We start from the raw sequence: 16153 nt of genomic DNA, 5'->3' as shown, positions 1-16153 counted from the left end.
GTGCATGTGTACGTGTGCATGTGGTGTGTGTGCATGTGTACATGTGCGTGTGGTGTGGGGTGTGTGTGTGCATGTGTACGTGTGCATGTGGTGTGGGGTGTGTGTGTGTGCGTGTGTGTGCATGTGTACATGTGCATGTGGTGTGGGGTGTGCGTGTGTGTGCATGTGTACGTGTACGTGTGTGTACGTGTGCATGTGGTGTGGGGTGTGTGTGTGTGTGTGTGCGTGTGTGTGCATGTGTACGTGTGTGTGCGTGTGTAGGCCAGAGGTTGACATTCTGTGTCCTCTGCCACTTTTATTCTTATTTTTAGGCAAGGCTTTTCGCTGAACCTGGGACTTGCGTGTTAAACTAGACAGTCTGGCTGGTGAGTGGCAGGGATTCTTCTGGGTCCCCAAGCCTGAGAAGACCTGCACTGGCCCATTGTTTTTATATGGGTTCTGGGGATCCAAACCAAAGTCCTCAGCTTACTCAGTAAGCATTTTATTGACCAAGCCGTCTCCCAAGCTCCTTTGATGACTTTTGTAGGTGACTTATTTCCTCTTCCACTGTCCCAAATTTCTACACTGGCCACAAATTATACCTTATTGTCAACAAGAAGTTTAGTGATGTCAATCACCCACCACACTTCAGAGCCTGTTACAACACCAAGTCTGTCCTCACCATGCTGCTCATCTGTGCGCACATAACCCTGTTACTTCTACGGTAGACACAAGGCTCAATGCACAAGGCCACTCCTGTGTCTGTGCTGTCAGGGTGTGGACTCCGCTGCGCTGAAATCTGCAGCTGTCACTCAAGTGGTGTGAGCCTCGTGCTGGAGCAGGAGGAGCCATGCAGCTCTTGGCCCCCTCAAGTGCTCAGTGGTCATGCTATCAACACTCTAGTCATGCTTTAATTGCTAACGGGGGTCAGCGTCCATCAGACATTTGGAGAAATGTTCACGGACTCCATGGGCAAGTCTTCTAAACCACAGACTGCGGTGTCATGTGCCCTCTCAGAAGAACCATGCGGCTTCTTGGCCCCCTTAAGAAGGATGCATATCAGTGACAGTCTCGTGCCCTTAAAGCTGTCCCAGGATCACTTTCCCTCAGCCCGACTCAAGCTGTATGAGTTGTGGTCAGCCATCCCAGCACTCCTTAGTCCTTTCTCCTCAATGACTCTGGATTTGACCTTCCTCTTTCCTGGAAAATTCCTTCATCCTGTTACGTCTGCCAGCTGGGAAAACTCTGACTTACTCTCCAAGACCTACACAGGTCAAGTCTCCATTCCACAGCCTGTAGCTGTCTGTGCACCTGCCTCCTCTGCTGGACCCCAGGTGGGGCACCCTGCTGTCCACTCCCCTGTAGAGTCTTGAGCCTGCTTGGTGCATCGTTTACCCAGGACAGGCAGGCTCCACCCCTCCATTCCACACTCCCTTCCCAGCATGGGATGCCCCCATCTTTGACACCAGAAGCTCTTCCTGTCCTTTAAAACCTTCTCAGAAAAGCTGCACCTGCAGAAAGCCCTCTGTGCCTAACCTAGTGTGGACATGCCATGGGCATAGTCGTGAAGAGCCCAGGGCCAGAAACCTCAGGGACACAGCTTGATCTAGGCTTTTCATATCATAGACAAAGGAACTGAGGCCTAGGGAAGGAGCGATGTCATGGGGACATAGGCAGGGTTCAGTCTAAGAAGGGAGCTTTATGTGTTCTTTAGGCCAGAAGCCCAAATGCCATCTGCATGTCACCCTGTCTGCCCCATAGAGGTAGCTCAGCATCCTGTCTCGATGGCAAATGTGACACTCTTTTCCTCTTTGCCGGCTCTCCTGTGCCCTTGCTTATTTTACTACCCACAGCCTGTTTCCACCGTCTCGTTGCAAGAGGAAACACCCCTGACGGGAGTCTGTGCAGTAGCAACCAGGGGAGGAGGGTGACCCTGCCTGCTGTAGCTGTGGAAACTGGATAAGCTGCATTCCCCCCACCACCCAGGAATTCCAGTCTTTTCATTTGAAAAGTAGAATTAGCATATAGAAACCATCTTAAAGGGTAGTCAGGAGATTCAGTGACATAATAGAACGTGCTTATGAGATGCCAGGCACAGAGCCATCAGACAGTGCTTTCATCCCAGGATGATGAAGGTGGAAAGGGGTGGAAAGGGCGATGGTGAAGGTGATGATGGTAACAATGATGGTAAGGATAATGATGACAGTGCTGGAGAGGAGATGATGGTGATGATAATGGTAACAAGGACGGTGATGATGATGGTGGTGATGACAGCTCTGATGGGGATGGGGATGACAGTGGTCATGAGGATTGGGATCACAGCGATCATGGTGATTGATTTACAGTAATGATAAGAGTACCGACGAGATGGGATGATGCTGTTACTGCTGGTCACGGTGAGGATCATAGAGATGCCACAGTGATTGACAACGAGGGTGTGATGACAATCATGGTGGTGGTTGTGACGACAGTGTTGCTGATGCGAGTAGTGGTTAGGGTGAGGACAATGGCAGTGGTGATGACAGTGATGTTGATGGTGATGACATAATGTTGTTGGTGATGCTACTGGAGGCGGTGAGGTTGTTGCTGAAGGTGGTGATGTCAGGATGCTGGAGTTGAGGATGGTGTGAGGAGGGCAAACGTGAAGGGGATAGGAATGATGAAAATGTACCAGAGCAAGGCCCTGAGACTTGCAAATGGAGCATTGCAAATGGAGGACCCGCAACAAGCAGTGTTCAGTCATCAGTGATGTCACTGAGAAAGAACTGGACCAGGAAGGACAAGCCACATGCGTGGAGAATGAGCGTCAACATGGAAGCATGCTGCTTTTACATACTTGCAGGAGCTCTGGGCTTGAGTTCTGCCTCTGCAGAGCACAGACAGCATGGGACCCAGAAGATCACCTCTCCTTGCAGGGCTCATCACACTCCTGGGCAGATCTGAAGGACTCTGTCAGAGGTTTATGGACATGCGCCAACCTCACTGTCAACTGTCAAGTTCTACATAGGTGAGAGGGGTGGGCACTTGGCTGTGTGAGGATCCTAGGGTATGTCTGTGCATCTGTGCTGGCCTTCCCTTCCCTGAAGAATGCCACCTATTAGGCCCTGTCTTGTATACCTGCTTCAGAAGACCAAGCAGCTCAGACTCAAGACAGAGAAGAAGCGATATTTGTATCTGATGCTGTAGCAGTTAGTCTTTGCTGCACAACAACCAATCCCACAGCAAATGGCTAAAACATTAGCACTGAAGATCCACAGGGCACTAACAGTTCTCTGGTGTAGGTTGGCTTGGCTGACTGGTGCCATCTTGGTGGGTCTGGGTTGTCTATGGCTGTCTTTCACCAGTTGGGTATAGACATTGCTGGGCCCATGCTTCATCATCCAGCAGTTAGCTGGCTTGCTCAGCTGGTGGGGAGCACAGCTTTATTCACTATGGTTCTGGGACCCAGTGGCTAAGCTTCCTCGCCTCTTGGCTCAGTCTACACAATGCAGCAGGAGTGAGCCTGCTTCATCTGAGAATCGGGGTGGTGGGAACTGGAATCGCTGTGAGGACCGTCCTGTGAATTTGATTTTGTTTATTTGTTTTTGAGACAGGGTTTCTGGCTGTCCTGAAACTCGCTCTGGAGACCAGGCTCAGAGATCTGCCTGCTGCTGCCTCTTGAGTACTGACTGGGATTAAAGGCGTATGCGACTACCACTTGCCTAGATGTTCTATGAACTTGACTTGATCTGCTAGCATTGTCTCCAGAGGAGGTTGCTGGGTTCAGAAAGGCAAAGTGAATTGCCCAGGGTCACTCAGAAGAAGGCTATGGGATGACTTCAATTCCAGGCTGTCCTCACATGGCTTGGCTGCCTTCTGCTAGGCAGAAGTGCCGGCAGGTGGACACTGTCTTTCTGGGCTGTCCCCAGCATGCCAAGGAGCTCCAGGAAGAAGTAAGGTGAATTCAAATGTCACCTGCACTTGTGTGCACACCAGGCTGACACACAAGGGTGTGGGCAGGGCAGACGGATGCCTGAGTTGTGTGTCTTGCCTACCTTGAAGGAAAGGTGGACTTGTATTTGGGGCCAGGGGAATCTCTGGCTTGAGAATCCAGAAGGATTGGCAATGCCATGTTCCTGATCAGAAGCCAGTCACTCCTCTTGCAGAGACCACTGCTCAGACCTCCTGAGAACAAGGAACAATCGAAGCAGAGCCACAGTAGAGACCACACCCCTACTACCTCACCTTCCAAGTAGTGGGCATGCCCACTACTATGCCCTCCCTCCACCACCAAGTCCTCTAGGCCTACACCTGCAGCCACACCTCCTTCCAGGCGGCTTGTACCAGACTGAGCCAGGCGCTCAAGGAAAGAGGGCTGCACAGACCAGCTCTGCCTTCCACAGAGGAGTCAAATCCTGTACTCAGGGTCGCGGGCCATGTCCAAGCCCAGGAGGGTCCCTAACGTGGTCCAGCATATGCTAGCTTTTTTGTCTATCCTCTGTTCCTCCCACAATGCCTCCACATGGCTGTGACCTATTCTTGATCTCTCCAGAAAGATACCACTCCTGGATGCCCAGCTCTCTTCCTGGGCAGAACTGGGGCTGTCAGCTGAGGCTTATTTGTGTTTTATAAGCCCTGGATTGTTCTCTGCTCTCCGTGGCTATTATGCAAAGGCAAGTCCTAAAATAATATTGAATTTCCTCTCATAATTTGGAGGGAGGATACTCATCCGGAATTAAGCCGGGATGGGGATGCTTTCATCTGTGGGCACTGGGGACTTGTGCACGGACGCTGGCTGGGGGTAAGAATGCAGGTCTGTTTGCGCCAGCCCAGGTCCAATGAGTTCACCGGAGTGGAGCTGCTTGGGAGAGCTGTGCTCTTGTGTTTTCCTAACTATGTGTCTTGGAAAGCTGGGCTCTTCATCGCATTGTTCTGAATTCCAGATGAGGACATGAGCCCCGAACCCCAGAGACCAGAGCCAGAGCCCAGCTGGTGGCCAGTGAGCTGTGTGTCAAGCCCAGGAAGGTGCCCCTGGGACTAGCAGGGCCTGGTGCATGGTGGGTGGTCGATGTGCTTCTATCGACTTCAGCACAAAGACCGCTCACACGGCCTTTCCATTGGTGGCTGCGGCCACTCACCCTGCTTCAGAAATGCCTGCTTGAGTTTATCATGCATGTTTCCCTCTGAAGCCCTCCCAGATTTCCTGTTCCTTAGTACACAGACGTTCCAGGGCAGAGGGCCTTCTCCCTAGACTTCCTCAGGAGACAAGGCCAGGCTTCAGGGATAGACAGAGCATGCTCAGATCCCAGCACCGTCGCTAACTAAGTTTGGGAGCTTGGGCTCAAGCTCTCCAGTGCCTTGGCATTTATCCTCATCCTTAAAGTGAATTTAAATACTTAAAGTGAAATTAAATCTCACGTTGAGAATTCAGCATCTAATTCATTTCTTCATATTACTAAAATGCAGAACATGGGCATTTATTCCATTTACTTAAAAAAAAAACTTAGCTAAGCACTCACATGCCAATCTCTATGACAAGTTCTGAGGGACCCAAAGGGTGATGACATAGGTCTGGGCTTTGAGCAAAACAGGATGGCAATGGTGGGGACGGTAATAGTATTAGTGGTGGTGACGATGGCAATGGTGGCAGATGGTAATGATGAAGGTGACGACAGTTATGATAATAGTGATGTGTGGTGATGATGGTGATGACCCTGATGTTGCTGATGGTGACCTTGCTGATGGTGATGGGGACACATATAATTTGAATAATCTCATAGGAGCTTTTGGTAGGCATAAATAAACTCATTTAAAACTGAGGGAGGAAGGTAAAGAACCAAGGACATCTGAAGTTATTTTGAGAAGCAAGAACAGAGTTGGGGCTTGCCTCAGTGAGTTCCAGCTGTTCAGCAGCATCTTGTACAATCAACTCATTCTTCAAAAATTGTTTTCTTTTGAGGCCAGGCATAGTGGCAATCACCTTTAATTCCAACACTCAGGAGGCAGAAGCAGGTGGATCTCTGTGAGTTCAAGGCCAGCCTAGTCTACATAATGAGCTCCAGGACAGCCAGAACTACATCACAGAGAGACCCTGTCTCAAAAGAAAAAACAGCAACAAAAATTGGTTTTACTTTGAAAAAACATTTCTTACAAAAGGCAGCTGCAGAACACAGAGCCTTCTGTAATGATGACTTGTTCTCTCCCAAGCAGAAGAACGGGTGAGTGGTGGGGGATTGAGGCAGAGGAACAAACCAGGAACATTACCCAAGTTACTGTTAGGAAACAGCAACAAAATGCATTTCTCATCAAGGAACTCAAGCAGCTTGGCGTTGGCTCGCCTGTTGGCGGTGTGGGTGGCCAGGGTCTCTTCTAGAGGGAAAGTGATTATTGCTGCAGAACAGTTATTCTCCCATGGTGAGGACCTCAGAGCATGAATCTTTCTACCTGCAAATCTCAGGGGTGGAACGAGAGAGGTATCCACAAGCAAATACGAGAACCAGACCACAGAACCTCTCAAATGAGGACAGAGGTCTTTCGACGAGCACCTGGATGAAAAGGCTGGAGCTTACAACAGCAGCTACAACTGAGCACTCAGGCTAGTGTTGGTTGGTGGGGTGAGCAGGCCATTTACCCTCTACAGCAGACCCCCTTTCTCTAGCATGTGAACAGACAACCTAGCGCTGCTGAATCAACCACTCATACTCTGCTTGGTCCTTTAAGATCTATCTGCAGTCAGGCAGTGGTGGTACACGCCCTTTAATCCCAGCACTCAGGAGGCAAAGGCAGTTGGATCTCTGAGTTCAAGGCCAGCCTAGTCTAATGAGTGAGTTGAGTTCCAGGACAGTCAGGGCTACACAGAGAAACTCTGTTGCAATCCCAGCTCTCCCCCCACCCCAAATCTACCTGCCACAGAGGCTGGAACCATGGCATTTTGGACAATGAATTTTTAAAGAGGGTGGCTCTATTTTGGCTCCCAGTTCCAGTCCACGGATGGGTGGTTCCATCATGTCCAGGCTCTGATGCTGATGTAGCAGCATGTACGGGCAGAAAGTGTGCGGTGTAGCTTAGCTATCCAACTCATGTCCAGGAAGCAAAAGACAGAAGGAAGGACCTGGGCCCTATTCTCCCCTCCAGAGTATGGTAACCTGAAGCTCGTCCTCTAGGCTCCACTTACTAAGGCTGCAAGGCTTCCAAGTGGTGCCCAGTTGGGACCAGGCCCCTTATACCTGAGCCTGAGGGACACTTCATGTCCAGCTACAGAGTTGGCATTGACAGAGGGGTCAGTAAGCAAATCGACATGTGGACAACCTCTGGAACACTGATTTTCAAAAAGAAGCACCAACACCACCCAGTGGGTAGCCACCCAACAGTTTTTCAACAAATGCTGGTACCACAGGGCTCCCCACACTCCAAAGGGAGTGCAGACAGGCTAACGTTTCCCACACCTAAAATTGTGACACTTCCAGGGAGATGGAAATGCTTTCTTCTTTGGCAGAGCTTGGCTCATATTGGTTAGAATTCACCAGGGGCATTCAGGTGCATGCTGAGTGTCCACGCATTTCTTTCTTTCGTCTACACACGTGTGTGTGTGTCTATATGTGTGCACATGTGCCTGCATGCTCTCTCTCACACACACACATGCATACGGGGTGGGGAGAGACAGAGAGGAAGCCGTGGAAGCCAGGACGGCATTGGGGGGCTGCAGCTCACTGCTTGTGCTTGGCTGGCTGGCGAGCTCCAGTGACTCTCCTGTCTTCATGCCCCACCACACACACACATCAGGATAACATGTACCACAATGCCCAGCTATTTCATGTGGGTTTTGGGGCTCACGCTTGAGTGGGGGCACTCAAATCCTCATGCTTAAACAACAAGAATTTTACAGACAAGCTTCCTCTGCAGCATCCCCATGTTTCTTTTGAGAAATGGTGTCACTCTGTACCCCAGGCTGGCCACAGTCTCTTGACAGTCTTCTTAGCCTCTCAAGTGTTGAGAACATACGGCTGAGCTACTATGTAGTAGTGAGATCCGTGTGTTCCATTGCACTGGAGAAAACCAAGAATGACAACAGCAACCTTGTATATGCCAAAGCTTTGATCAATGTGTGTGCGCGGGCATGCACACACACACACACACACACACACACACAAACACACACATGTAGGGAGAAGGGGGAGGTCTTATACAGTCCAGGCTGGCCTGAAACTTGCTACTGTGCCATTCTGATCTTCCTGTCTCTGTCTCTTCAGCTCTGAGAGGATAGGTGTGGGCCACCATGCCTGGATTTATGTAGAGCTGGGGATGGAATCCAGGGGTTTTTGTGTGTACCAGGCAAGCACTCTACCAACTGAATTACATCTCTAGCCCCTGTTACTTGTTTTTAAATAATTCAAGGATTGCTGGATTTACTGAAGGATCCAGAGGCCACAGTTATGGAATCCAGGTGTCAGGCATTTAGGAGGCTAAGGTCAAATTCTTCCAGGCATTTTATAGCCTTGAACATTTCATAATCAAGTATTGGGAGCACACATGAGCTAGAAATAAAGAAAATATTTGCAACATTTTTTTCTCCCAATCAAAGATGGTATCTAGATGTCTTTTTAGATACTTCTAAAATTAACAAGAAAAAGAGAGTCAGCATCTTAGGCAAGTGAGCAAGCACTTGGGCTAGGTGATGTGGCACACTTCTGTAATCCCATCACTCAGGGAATGAGGCAGGAGTTTCACAAACTTGAGGATAGCCTGAGCTACATAACAGAACCCTGTTTCATGCAACACACACAGGTATGCATGCATGCAAAACACACACACGCCCTACCTCAAAAAAATCTAAAAATACTTGATTTCAATAGCCAATAATATTTGAACAAGTTTGCAACAGCACAGTGTGAACTGGATTTCACTGGCCATCCTAAAAGCATTGAAAACAGAAGACAGACCAAGACAATCCTGAGCATCTGTGCTGGGCTCTGAATGTCCCTGTGTTGGTGGTAAGACCTGGGTAGGTTAAAGTTGTGGCGCTGTTTGGAGATGAAAGGACCTCATAGTCTTGGAGAATCTTGGCCCAAGGGGATGCCCTGGGGTTAGGTGGGAAGGCCCTGTGTCCCTTCCAGCTGGGGAACCCCAGGATGCAAGGTCAGAGCCCTTGGCACAAGGGAATCCCGGTCTCCGGGCCATCTGCTTGCCTAGCTGGCTCTCACAATGCTGCCTCTGTACTTCAGGGCCTGAGGTCACGTGCTGTGACGCACAGGGGAGAGCTATAGATGCAGAGGGGTGGCCCTGAGGGCAGCCCAGCGTGATGGAATGTGTGCTTCCAGGACCTGGGGGTGCCAGTTGGGGCTCCTTGACCCCCTGTGTACACAGGTGATCTTGATCACTCCATGCCTCTGTTTCCCCTCTGTGCCCTGGTGGCTTCTGCTTCATTCTCTCCAGTAGCCTCTGTTCTCACTGCTGGCTCCCCTCAGCCCTGCCCACACGTCATGTCTGGGTTGTTCCTTAATATCAACATTTGTGGCTACAGAGTTCTTCATTTATGGGCTGCTGAAGGACTGACTAAATCGTGATCTCCCATAAGTCAAATGGGAAGTCAAATAACTCCACACAGCCTGGGAGCAACCTGCTGTGCTGGGTGCTTGACTATCTGCTGACTTGAACCACAGCCACACTGTGTCTCACACTATCCCAGTGATCAACATGTGCCTAGAAGGTTATTGGCAGCCACAGCCTGGCTGTACTTGCTGTGACTGTTCATGTGGCCCCCAGGCCCAGGCTAGCATGCCCTCTGCACATCTCCTGAGCACCTGAGCAGCACTGGAGGCCCAGCTTCGTGTGGTGTCAGGGAACGAGATAAAATGGCTCTCTCCCCATATGTACTGGGGCAGCCTGCCCCAGGACCCCTGGTTTCCCATGGGTTCTGGACACACCAGCAACATACAGGCAGTCTTCTGCTTATGGGCTGTGGCCAGCTGACCCGAGGATTAACCTGAACCCTGAGACCTTACTTCGACTCTCCAGGAGCCAGGGTCTTGTAGTAGATCCACCTTTGGACCTTGGTTTAGGTTGGGCAGCTTGTATGTCTGGGGTCAGGGCAGTGGCTGGGGTGGGTAGTAGTTAGCTCGAGGCTCTAGGCTGTGTTTCCAGGGTTTCATCTGGCCAGGCAGGGTAGTGCTAAGGGGCAGCTGAAGCTGAAGCTGAAGTTCAGGAACCACTCACAGTCCTCCTCTGGAGTCCTGTGAGAAATCACTTTGCTGACTCTCTAGGGGAGCTTCTCAGAAGGGTTCCAGCCTTGTTTAGAGCAGAGAAGGAAAGGCAGGGGTGTGAATGGGGTGGGGGTGGGGTAGTCAGCTGCTCGGCATGTGGCCCAGCCTCCAGATCTGATGCTCTGTGCCCACTCACCAGGAGCCTTACCCATCTCACAACCATGGGTAGAGCACTGTGGTTCCTGCCCAGCGTAGACAGAAACCCAGAGGTGAGAAGCCAAGCTGGATGCAGCTTTCTGGTGGCCTCCACAAGGGGACTCAAACAGACCCACTATTCCCAGGGACTTCTCGCTTTCGCTCTGATGCACACTGAATGCCACATCAGCCCCTTTAAACCAAGTTGTCTAGGGAGGATGAAAGCAAGCCTGCCCACTGGAAGGAGGATGTCCAGGGTCAAGCTCTTCACAGAAGACTGGCCTGAACAAGGAGATCTGCATGAGAATGGGGCAGACAGACCTGTGTGAGGTAACAAGAGGGACTCTGCATCTGTGTCTGGGCCAGGCCTGGGGCACAGGGCTTCCATGCTCATCTCTGAATCCTGGACACATTGCTCTCGTCCCTGTTGGACAGGCAGGGAAACCAGAGTTGGCCAGTGTAGGCTGCTTGGCTGAGGTTGCATGGCTGGTGAGGGATGTTTGGGACCTGAGGTTGTCACCATTATGTACAGAGATGTCACAGCTGCACAGCCTCCATTCCTGACCCCATATTCCACTTTCAGAGAGCATCAGAGAACCAAGCCCTGGATATCCTACAAGGAAGCCCGGGGTCACAACCCTACAAACAGTTAGGTTCCATGCTGGCAGTGGGCAGCTGACCAGGATGTGAGGCTTCATTTCCTGGGTTGCTATTGGACACAGGGGCTATCACGTGGTTGGAATGCTGACGTCTGGCATTGAGTCTCTACTGAGAAGAGACCACGGGTGAACGAGCAAGCCCCGCTTGCTTGGGAGTTGGTCACTGACACTGAACTCTTTCACACGACTCTAACGGAGTGCCTGATGTGTGCTCAATGGCACTCCTCCTGTTAGGACTGCTGCCCTGCTCTGCTGCCTGATGGCCTGCATCTCCCTCAGTGCCTCCTGGAGCTGAGCTAGCCCTTGGCCCCATCGGCCTGCTCTTCAGACACAGCCTGCCTTGGGCAAGAGCTGAGAGGAGTGACTCTCTGTGGGAGGTGCCCAGGGGCTGGGCATACAGTGGGGTGGGGCACAGGCTGAGCTTGGCAGGTCCCTGTGGTATGAAGCTGCCCTGGAGGAAGATGAAGGGGACAGAAGATGCTTAGAGATCATTACTGTCCCTCTGGGACTGTCACCAGCTAGGAAACAGTTGGGCTCTTTCCCATGGGAGCATCTATGCCCAACCATGACAGAGCCTTACAGACACACAACAGCCCTCATCTCTCTCCACAACACCACAAAGGAAGTCAGTCAGATGCTTGTCATTGCAGGGCACTTGGAGAACCTGAGGCTGGGTGGCTTAAGGAACTCACCCATATAGTCTGGTTGTCTTGTGATGGCTCTCAGCCACAGTGCCTGGCCTGCCGGTATGCACGTGGGTATACAACAGGTTCATGAGGGGGAGATCCTGAGCATATGGCACCCCTCACTGCTGCCACCGAGCCCTCTATGGGAGTTTTTACTAATTTATTTGTGTTATTTACTTACTTTTAAAACAGGGCCTCATGTAGCCCAGCTGGCTTCGAACCTACTATGTAGCTGAGGATGGTCTTGAACTTCTGATCCCCTGTCTGCATCTCCTGAGTTCTGGGATTACAGGTGTGAGCTACCATGCCCAATTTCTTGGATCAAACCTGATTTGTTTTTGTTTTTGCTTTCCTTTCTGCACACTAGGCAAATGCTCTGCCAGCCGAGCTACATCCACAGCAGACTACATGACTTTCAGGAGACGCGGTGCACACCTATCATTCCAGCACTCAGGGACCAAACCAGGAAAACCACAATTTGAAGGTAGCTTGGGCTATACAGTGAAACGATGTCTCAAAATTTTTCATTTGTACAACGGTTGCTAAGGATACCTGATAAAGGAGAGTCCCAAGTCTGGGGATAAAGGTTTATGTGAGTTTTTAAATGACGAAGTCTCTATACTTGAGATTTGTTGGGACTAATTGAGTTCTGGCCTTCAGCTGCTCTTCCCTGCTAGCACCTTCTAATTGAAGTTACTAGAAGCTGTGCCTAGCCTAGAGGATCAGAGGATGGGATTTTCACCTGTTAGCCATTGACTGCAGGCTATTTAGGCCTCCATGGTGCTATTAAAGAAGGGCTTTTGGTACTAGCGATTAGAGGTCTGTGTGTCGGTCTGTCTCTGCGTGTGCTTCCTCAACCTCCAGCCCCTTGTCCGAAGCTCGCGAACTGGGTTCTAGCCCATAGAGTGCAGACACGGGAGGGGGGTGGTGCGCTGCAGAGATCCACCACAGGGTCTATGTTAAAGATCTGGATATACTGGCTATATGAGGGACACAGACAGTGATGGACACCTGTCATCCCTACCAGCTCTGGGATTTTCAGTTTCCATGGGCAGTTGCCTTTCCCATGCACAGAGACTGCCTGTCCTCTCTCTGTGGAGTTGCTCCCCTAACAGACGTGTGACTGTGATAGCCTGTCACTCGGTACCATGATTCAGGGTCCGACCATGCTGTGTGATGGCCTGTCACTCGGTACCATGATCCAGGGTCCGACCATGCTGTGTGATGGCCTGTCACTCGGTACCATGATCCAGGGTCCAACCATGCTGTGTGATGGCTTGTCACGTGGCACCACGATCCGGGGTCCGACCATGCTGTGGCATGTCAGCACCACTGTCCTCCACATGGTACTAACGTAGTACCATCACACATGGGGCACGTGTTTATTCATGCCTCAACTGGAGGGCCTGATTTTGAAACCCACTGGGCATGCCCAAATGAGACAGCAAGCAAAAGCCACATCATTCTGTCGCTGTGCATCTGGGACAGCAGGGGAGAAGGGCGGGTGGTAGACTAGAGCCAGGAATCCATTGGGACCTTTGACTGGGATACCACAGAGCTACTCCGGGATTCCAGCTCTTGGAGGTCAGAGCCCTTAACACCAGTCCCAAAGCCAGGAGGAGCTGGGTGGGGTAGATCTTGGAAAAGTCACCATGTCCAATATCCTCCTTTTAGGGGTGGGTGACTACGGCCCAGGTTAGTCTGGCAACTTACTAACAGATACCCTGTGTCACAGCAGATAGACACCATCCAAGTCTTTGACTGTGCCCGTGATGCCCCATCAGAAACAAGCTGCATACACACCACATGACTTATCACGATGGCCCCAGTTCCTAGGGTGAGTGCTGAGCAAACTCTCTAGCCATCTGCTGATGACAAGGACATACCCTGGCAAGGTCATGACACTTGAGAAAGTCACACATCCCCATCTGTGGCTGATGCAGCAAACTGTCACACTCAGTGGCTAAACCATATGTTTAAGGCTGGGACACGTCTCAGTGGCAAGGGCTTGCCTAGCATGCACAAGGCCCTGGGTCTGTCTCCAGTACTCCCACAGAAAGGAAAAACAAAACAAGCCCTTCTGACTCATTCCACTCTGCAAGCTTACGTTCAAGGTCATTGACTGACTTTCTACCTTCTGGGTGTAGCAGAGCCACTTCCTCTTGGATGCTCCAGAAGGTTTCACAGTCATTGGTTCCTAGTTTCTGGTGGCCACTGTATCCCTGGACTTGGGGCTCTCCCCTCCACCTTCAGAGCTATGGGTGTAGTCTCTGGGACCCCATTATGACTCCAGTTGGCCAGAGAAGCAGCATATTCTCACCTCAAAGAACCCTAGAGTGATTTTTGGTTCCCTGGATGATCCAGGACACGTTCTGATGTGGGACTCCTCTCTGTATGCTGTGAGTATGTTTTATTACCATTGGTTAATAAAGAAGGACTGAGCAGAGCAAAGCCAGGCGGGAAATCTAAACAGAGATATACAGGGACAGTAGGCGGAGTCAAGGAGACACCGTGAAGCTCCTAAAGGAGACAGACGCCCAGAACCGTTACAGGTAAGCCACAGACATGTGGTGATACACAGATGAATAGAAATGGGTTAGTTAATTCACAATGTAGGAGCTAGCTAGAAATATGCCTGTGTCACTGGCCAAGCAGTGTTGTAATTAATACAGTTTCTGTGTGATTCTTTGGGTCTGAGCAGTAGGGAAACAAATGAGCAGTCTCCCGACGACCATGTTACCATGTCAAGACCCAAATTAGGGCCTAAGCCTATCAACAAAGTCCCCTTCACCATGGTGGGGGTAGTGGGAATAGTCATAGGTTCCTTTATGTCACAATAGGGACCATCACAGTGACTTTTCTTTCTTCTTTTCTTTCTGTTTTTTTTTTTTTTTTTTTTTTTTTTTTTTTGCTGATGAGGAAGGCAGGGAAAAATGACAGGTGCATCGTTGGAGAATCAGTGCCAATTCGTAAAATGACTTTTCTATTATGTGACCAAACACCACGACCAAGCCAACTTATAAAAGAAAGCATTTGATTTGGGGCTCACAGTTCGAGAAACCAGAGTCCTTGAGATCATGGCAGAGAACACGGCAGCAGGCATGACAACTCAGCAGGAACTGAGAGCTCACGTCTGATCCATAAGCCTGAGGCAGAGAAGGGAGCTAACTGGGACTGGCATGACCTTTTGAAACCTCAAAGCCCACCCCCACCCCCGCAACACACCTCTTCCAACAAGGCCACACCTCCCGATTATATCTGAACCTATAGGAGCCATTCTCATTTAAAACACCACACATAGGTTCCCTTCTGTCAAGGCAGGATGTCACAGGACCAGGACATAGGCATCTTGAGGACTACTGTTCTGTGAAGTACAGGTTACTCAGTCTTTCTTGTTCTTAACTAAATCTTATAGAAGGGAAAACAGGCTCAGAGAGGTGAGCTGATGAGGGGCACGGTGAGGACAGGCTGTCTGCCCTTCCCTGGTACTCTCTGTCAGAACCAGCAGGTAGTAGTGCTGGGACACAGGCAAGCTGAGCCAAAGCTGGACCTGGGCAGGTCCTTACATGGCAGGAGATGGGACGATGGTGCAGAAGACAGGGGCTGTGTGAGAGAACTGAGAGCCTGGCAGTGAGCTGCCTGGGACATCTTCAAAGGCCAGGTTAGAGAGGCCTTGCTGGTTACCCTTCCTTCAGTAAGTACAGCAACTCTGTGCTGAGGCCACCCACCCCCCTGGTGATGGACAAGAAGGAATGTCACAGTGCCGTGAGGGCACCTAGAAGATAGGTTGCTGGTAGCTGGGACCAGATGTGGTCCATAGCTGCAGTGGATGGGGGCGTGTTTGTGTGCATGGGGTGTACTCTGTGTGGTATGTGGATTGTGCATGAGACATGTGAATGTTCCTCTGTGTGTCACTAACATGGTGGGGAATAGCCATGTGGGCTTGTGTAGCATGTATGGTATGGATTAGCATGCAGTGTGTGCACTGTGTGTACATATCATGCATACGCCTGTTGTGTGTGGTATGAGCACACATAATATGTCTGTAATGTGTGAATACAGCATGCATAAGTGTGCATGAGTGTAGCTGGCTGCTGGATGGGTACAACATACATGTATGTATGTGCAGTGTGTGTGCTACCAGCTGTTGTATGAACATAGTACGAGCATGCACATGTGCGTATGCGTGTGTGTGGGGGGTATGCAACCAGCTGCTGGGTGGGTACAGCATGCACGTGTGTAGTGTGTGCTGGCTGCTTTGTGGAAGAATGCCGGAAGCGAGGCCTCTCTGGAGCTCTCTGTGGCTGCAAGGACTTGTCTCCTCTGTGGGCTTCAGCCGCCTCCTCTGTGGAGTTGGGCTGCAATGCTCGTAGCCTGGGAATCTGAGTTGATTTGCTGGCAACGGGGAACATGGCTGCTCACTGCTTCTCCCCACTGCTGGAACCCTCTGCCTCCT

Source organism: Microtus ochrogaster, chromosome 4, assembly GCF_000317375.1.
Source record: "Microtus ochrogaster isolate Prairie Vole_2 chromosome 4, MicOch1.0, whole genome shotgun sequence".
In the NCBI taxonomy this organism is placed as follows: Eukaryota; Metazoa; Chordata; class Mammalia; order Rodentia; family Cricetidae; genus Microtus; species Microtus ochrogaster.
Note: the sequence above shows the minus strand (reverse complement) of the source record.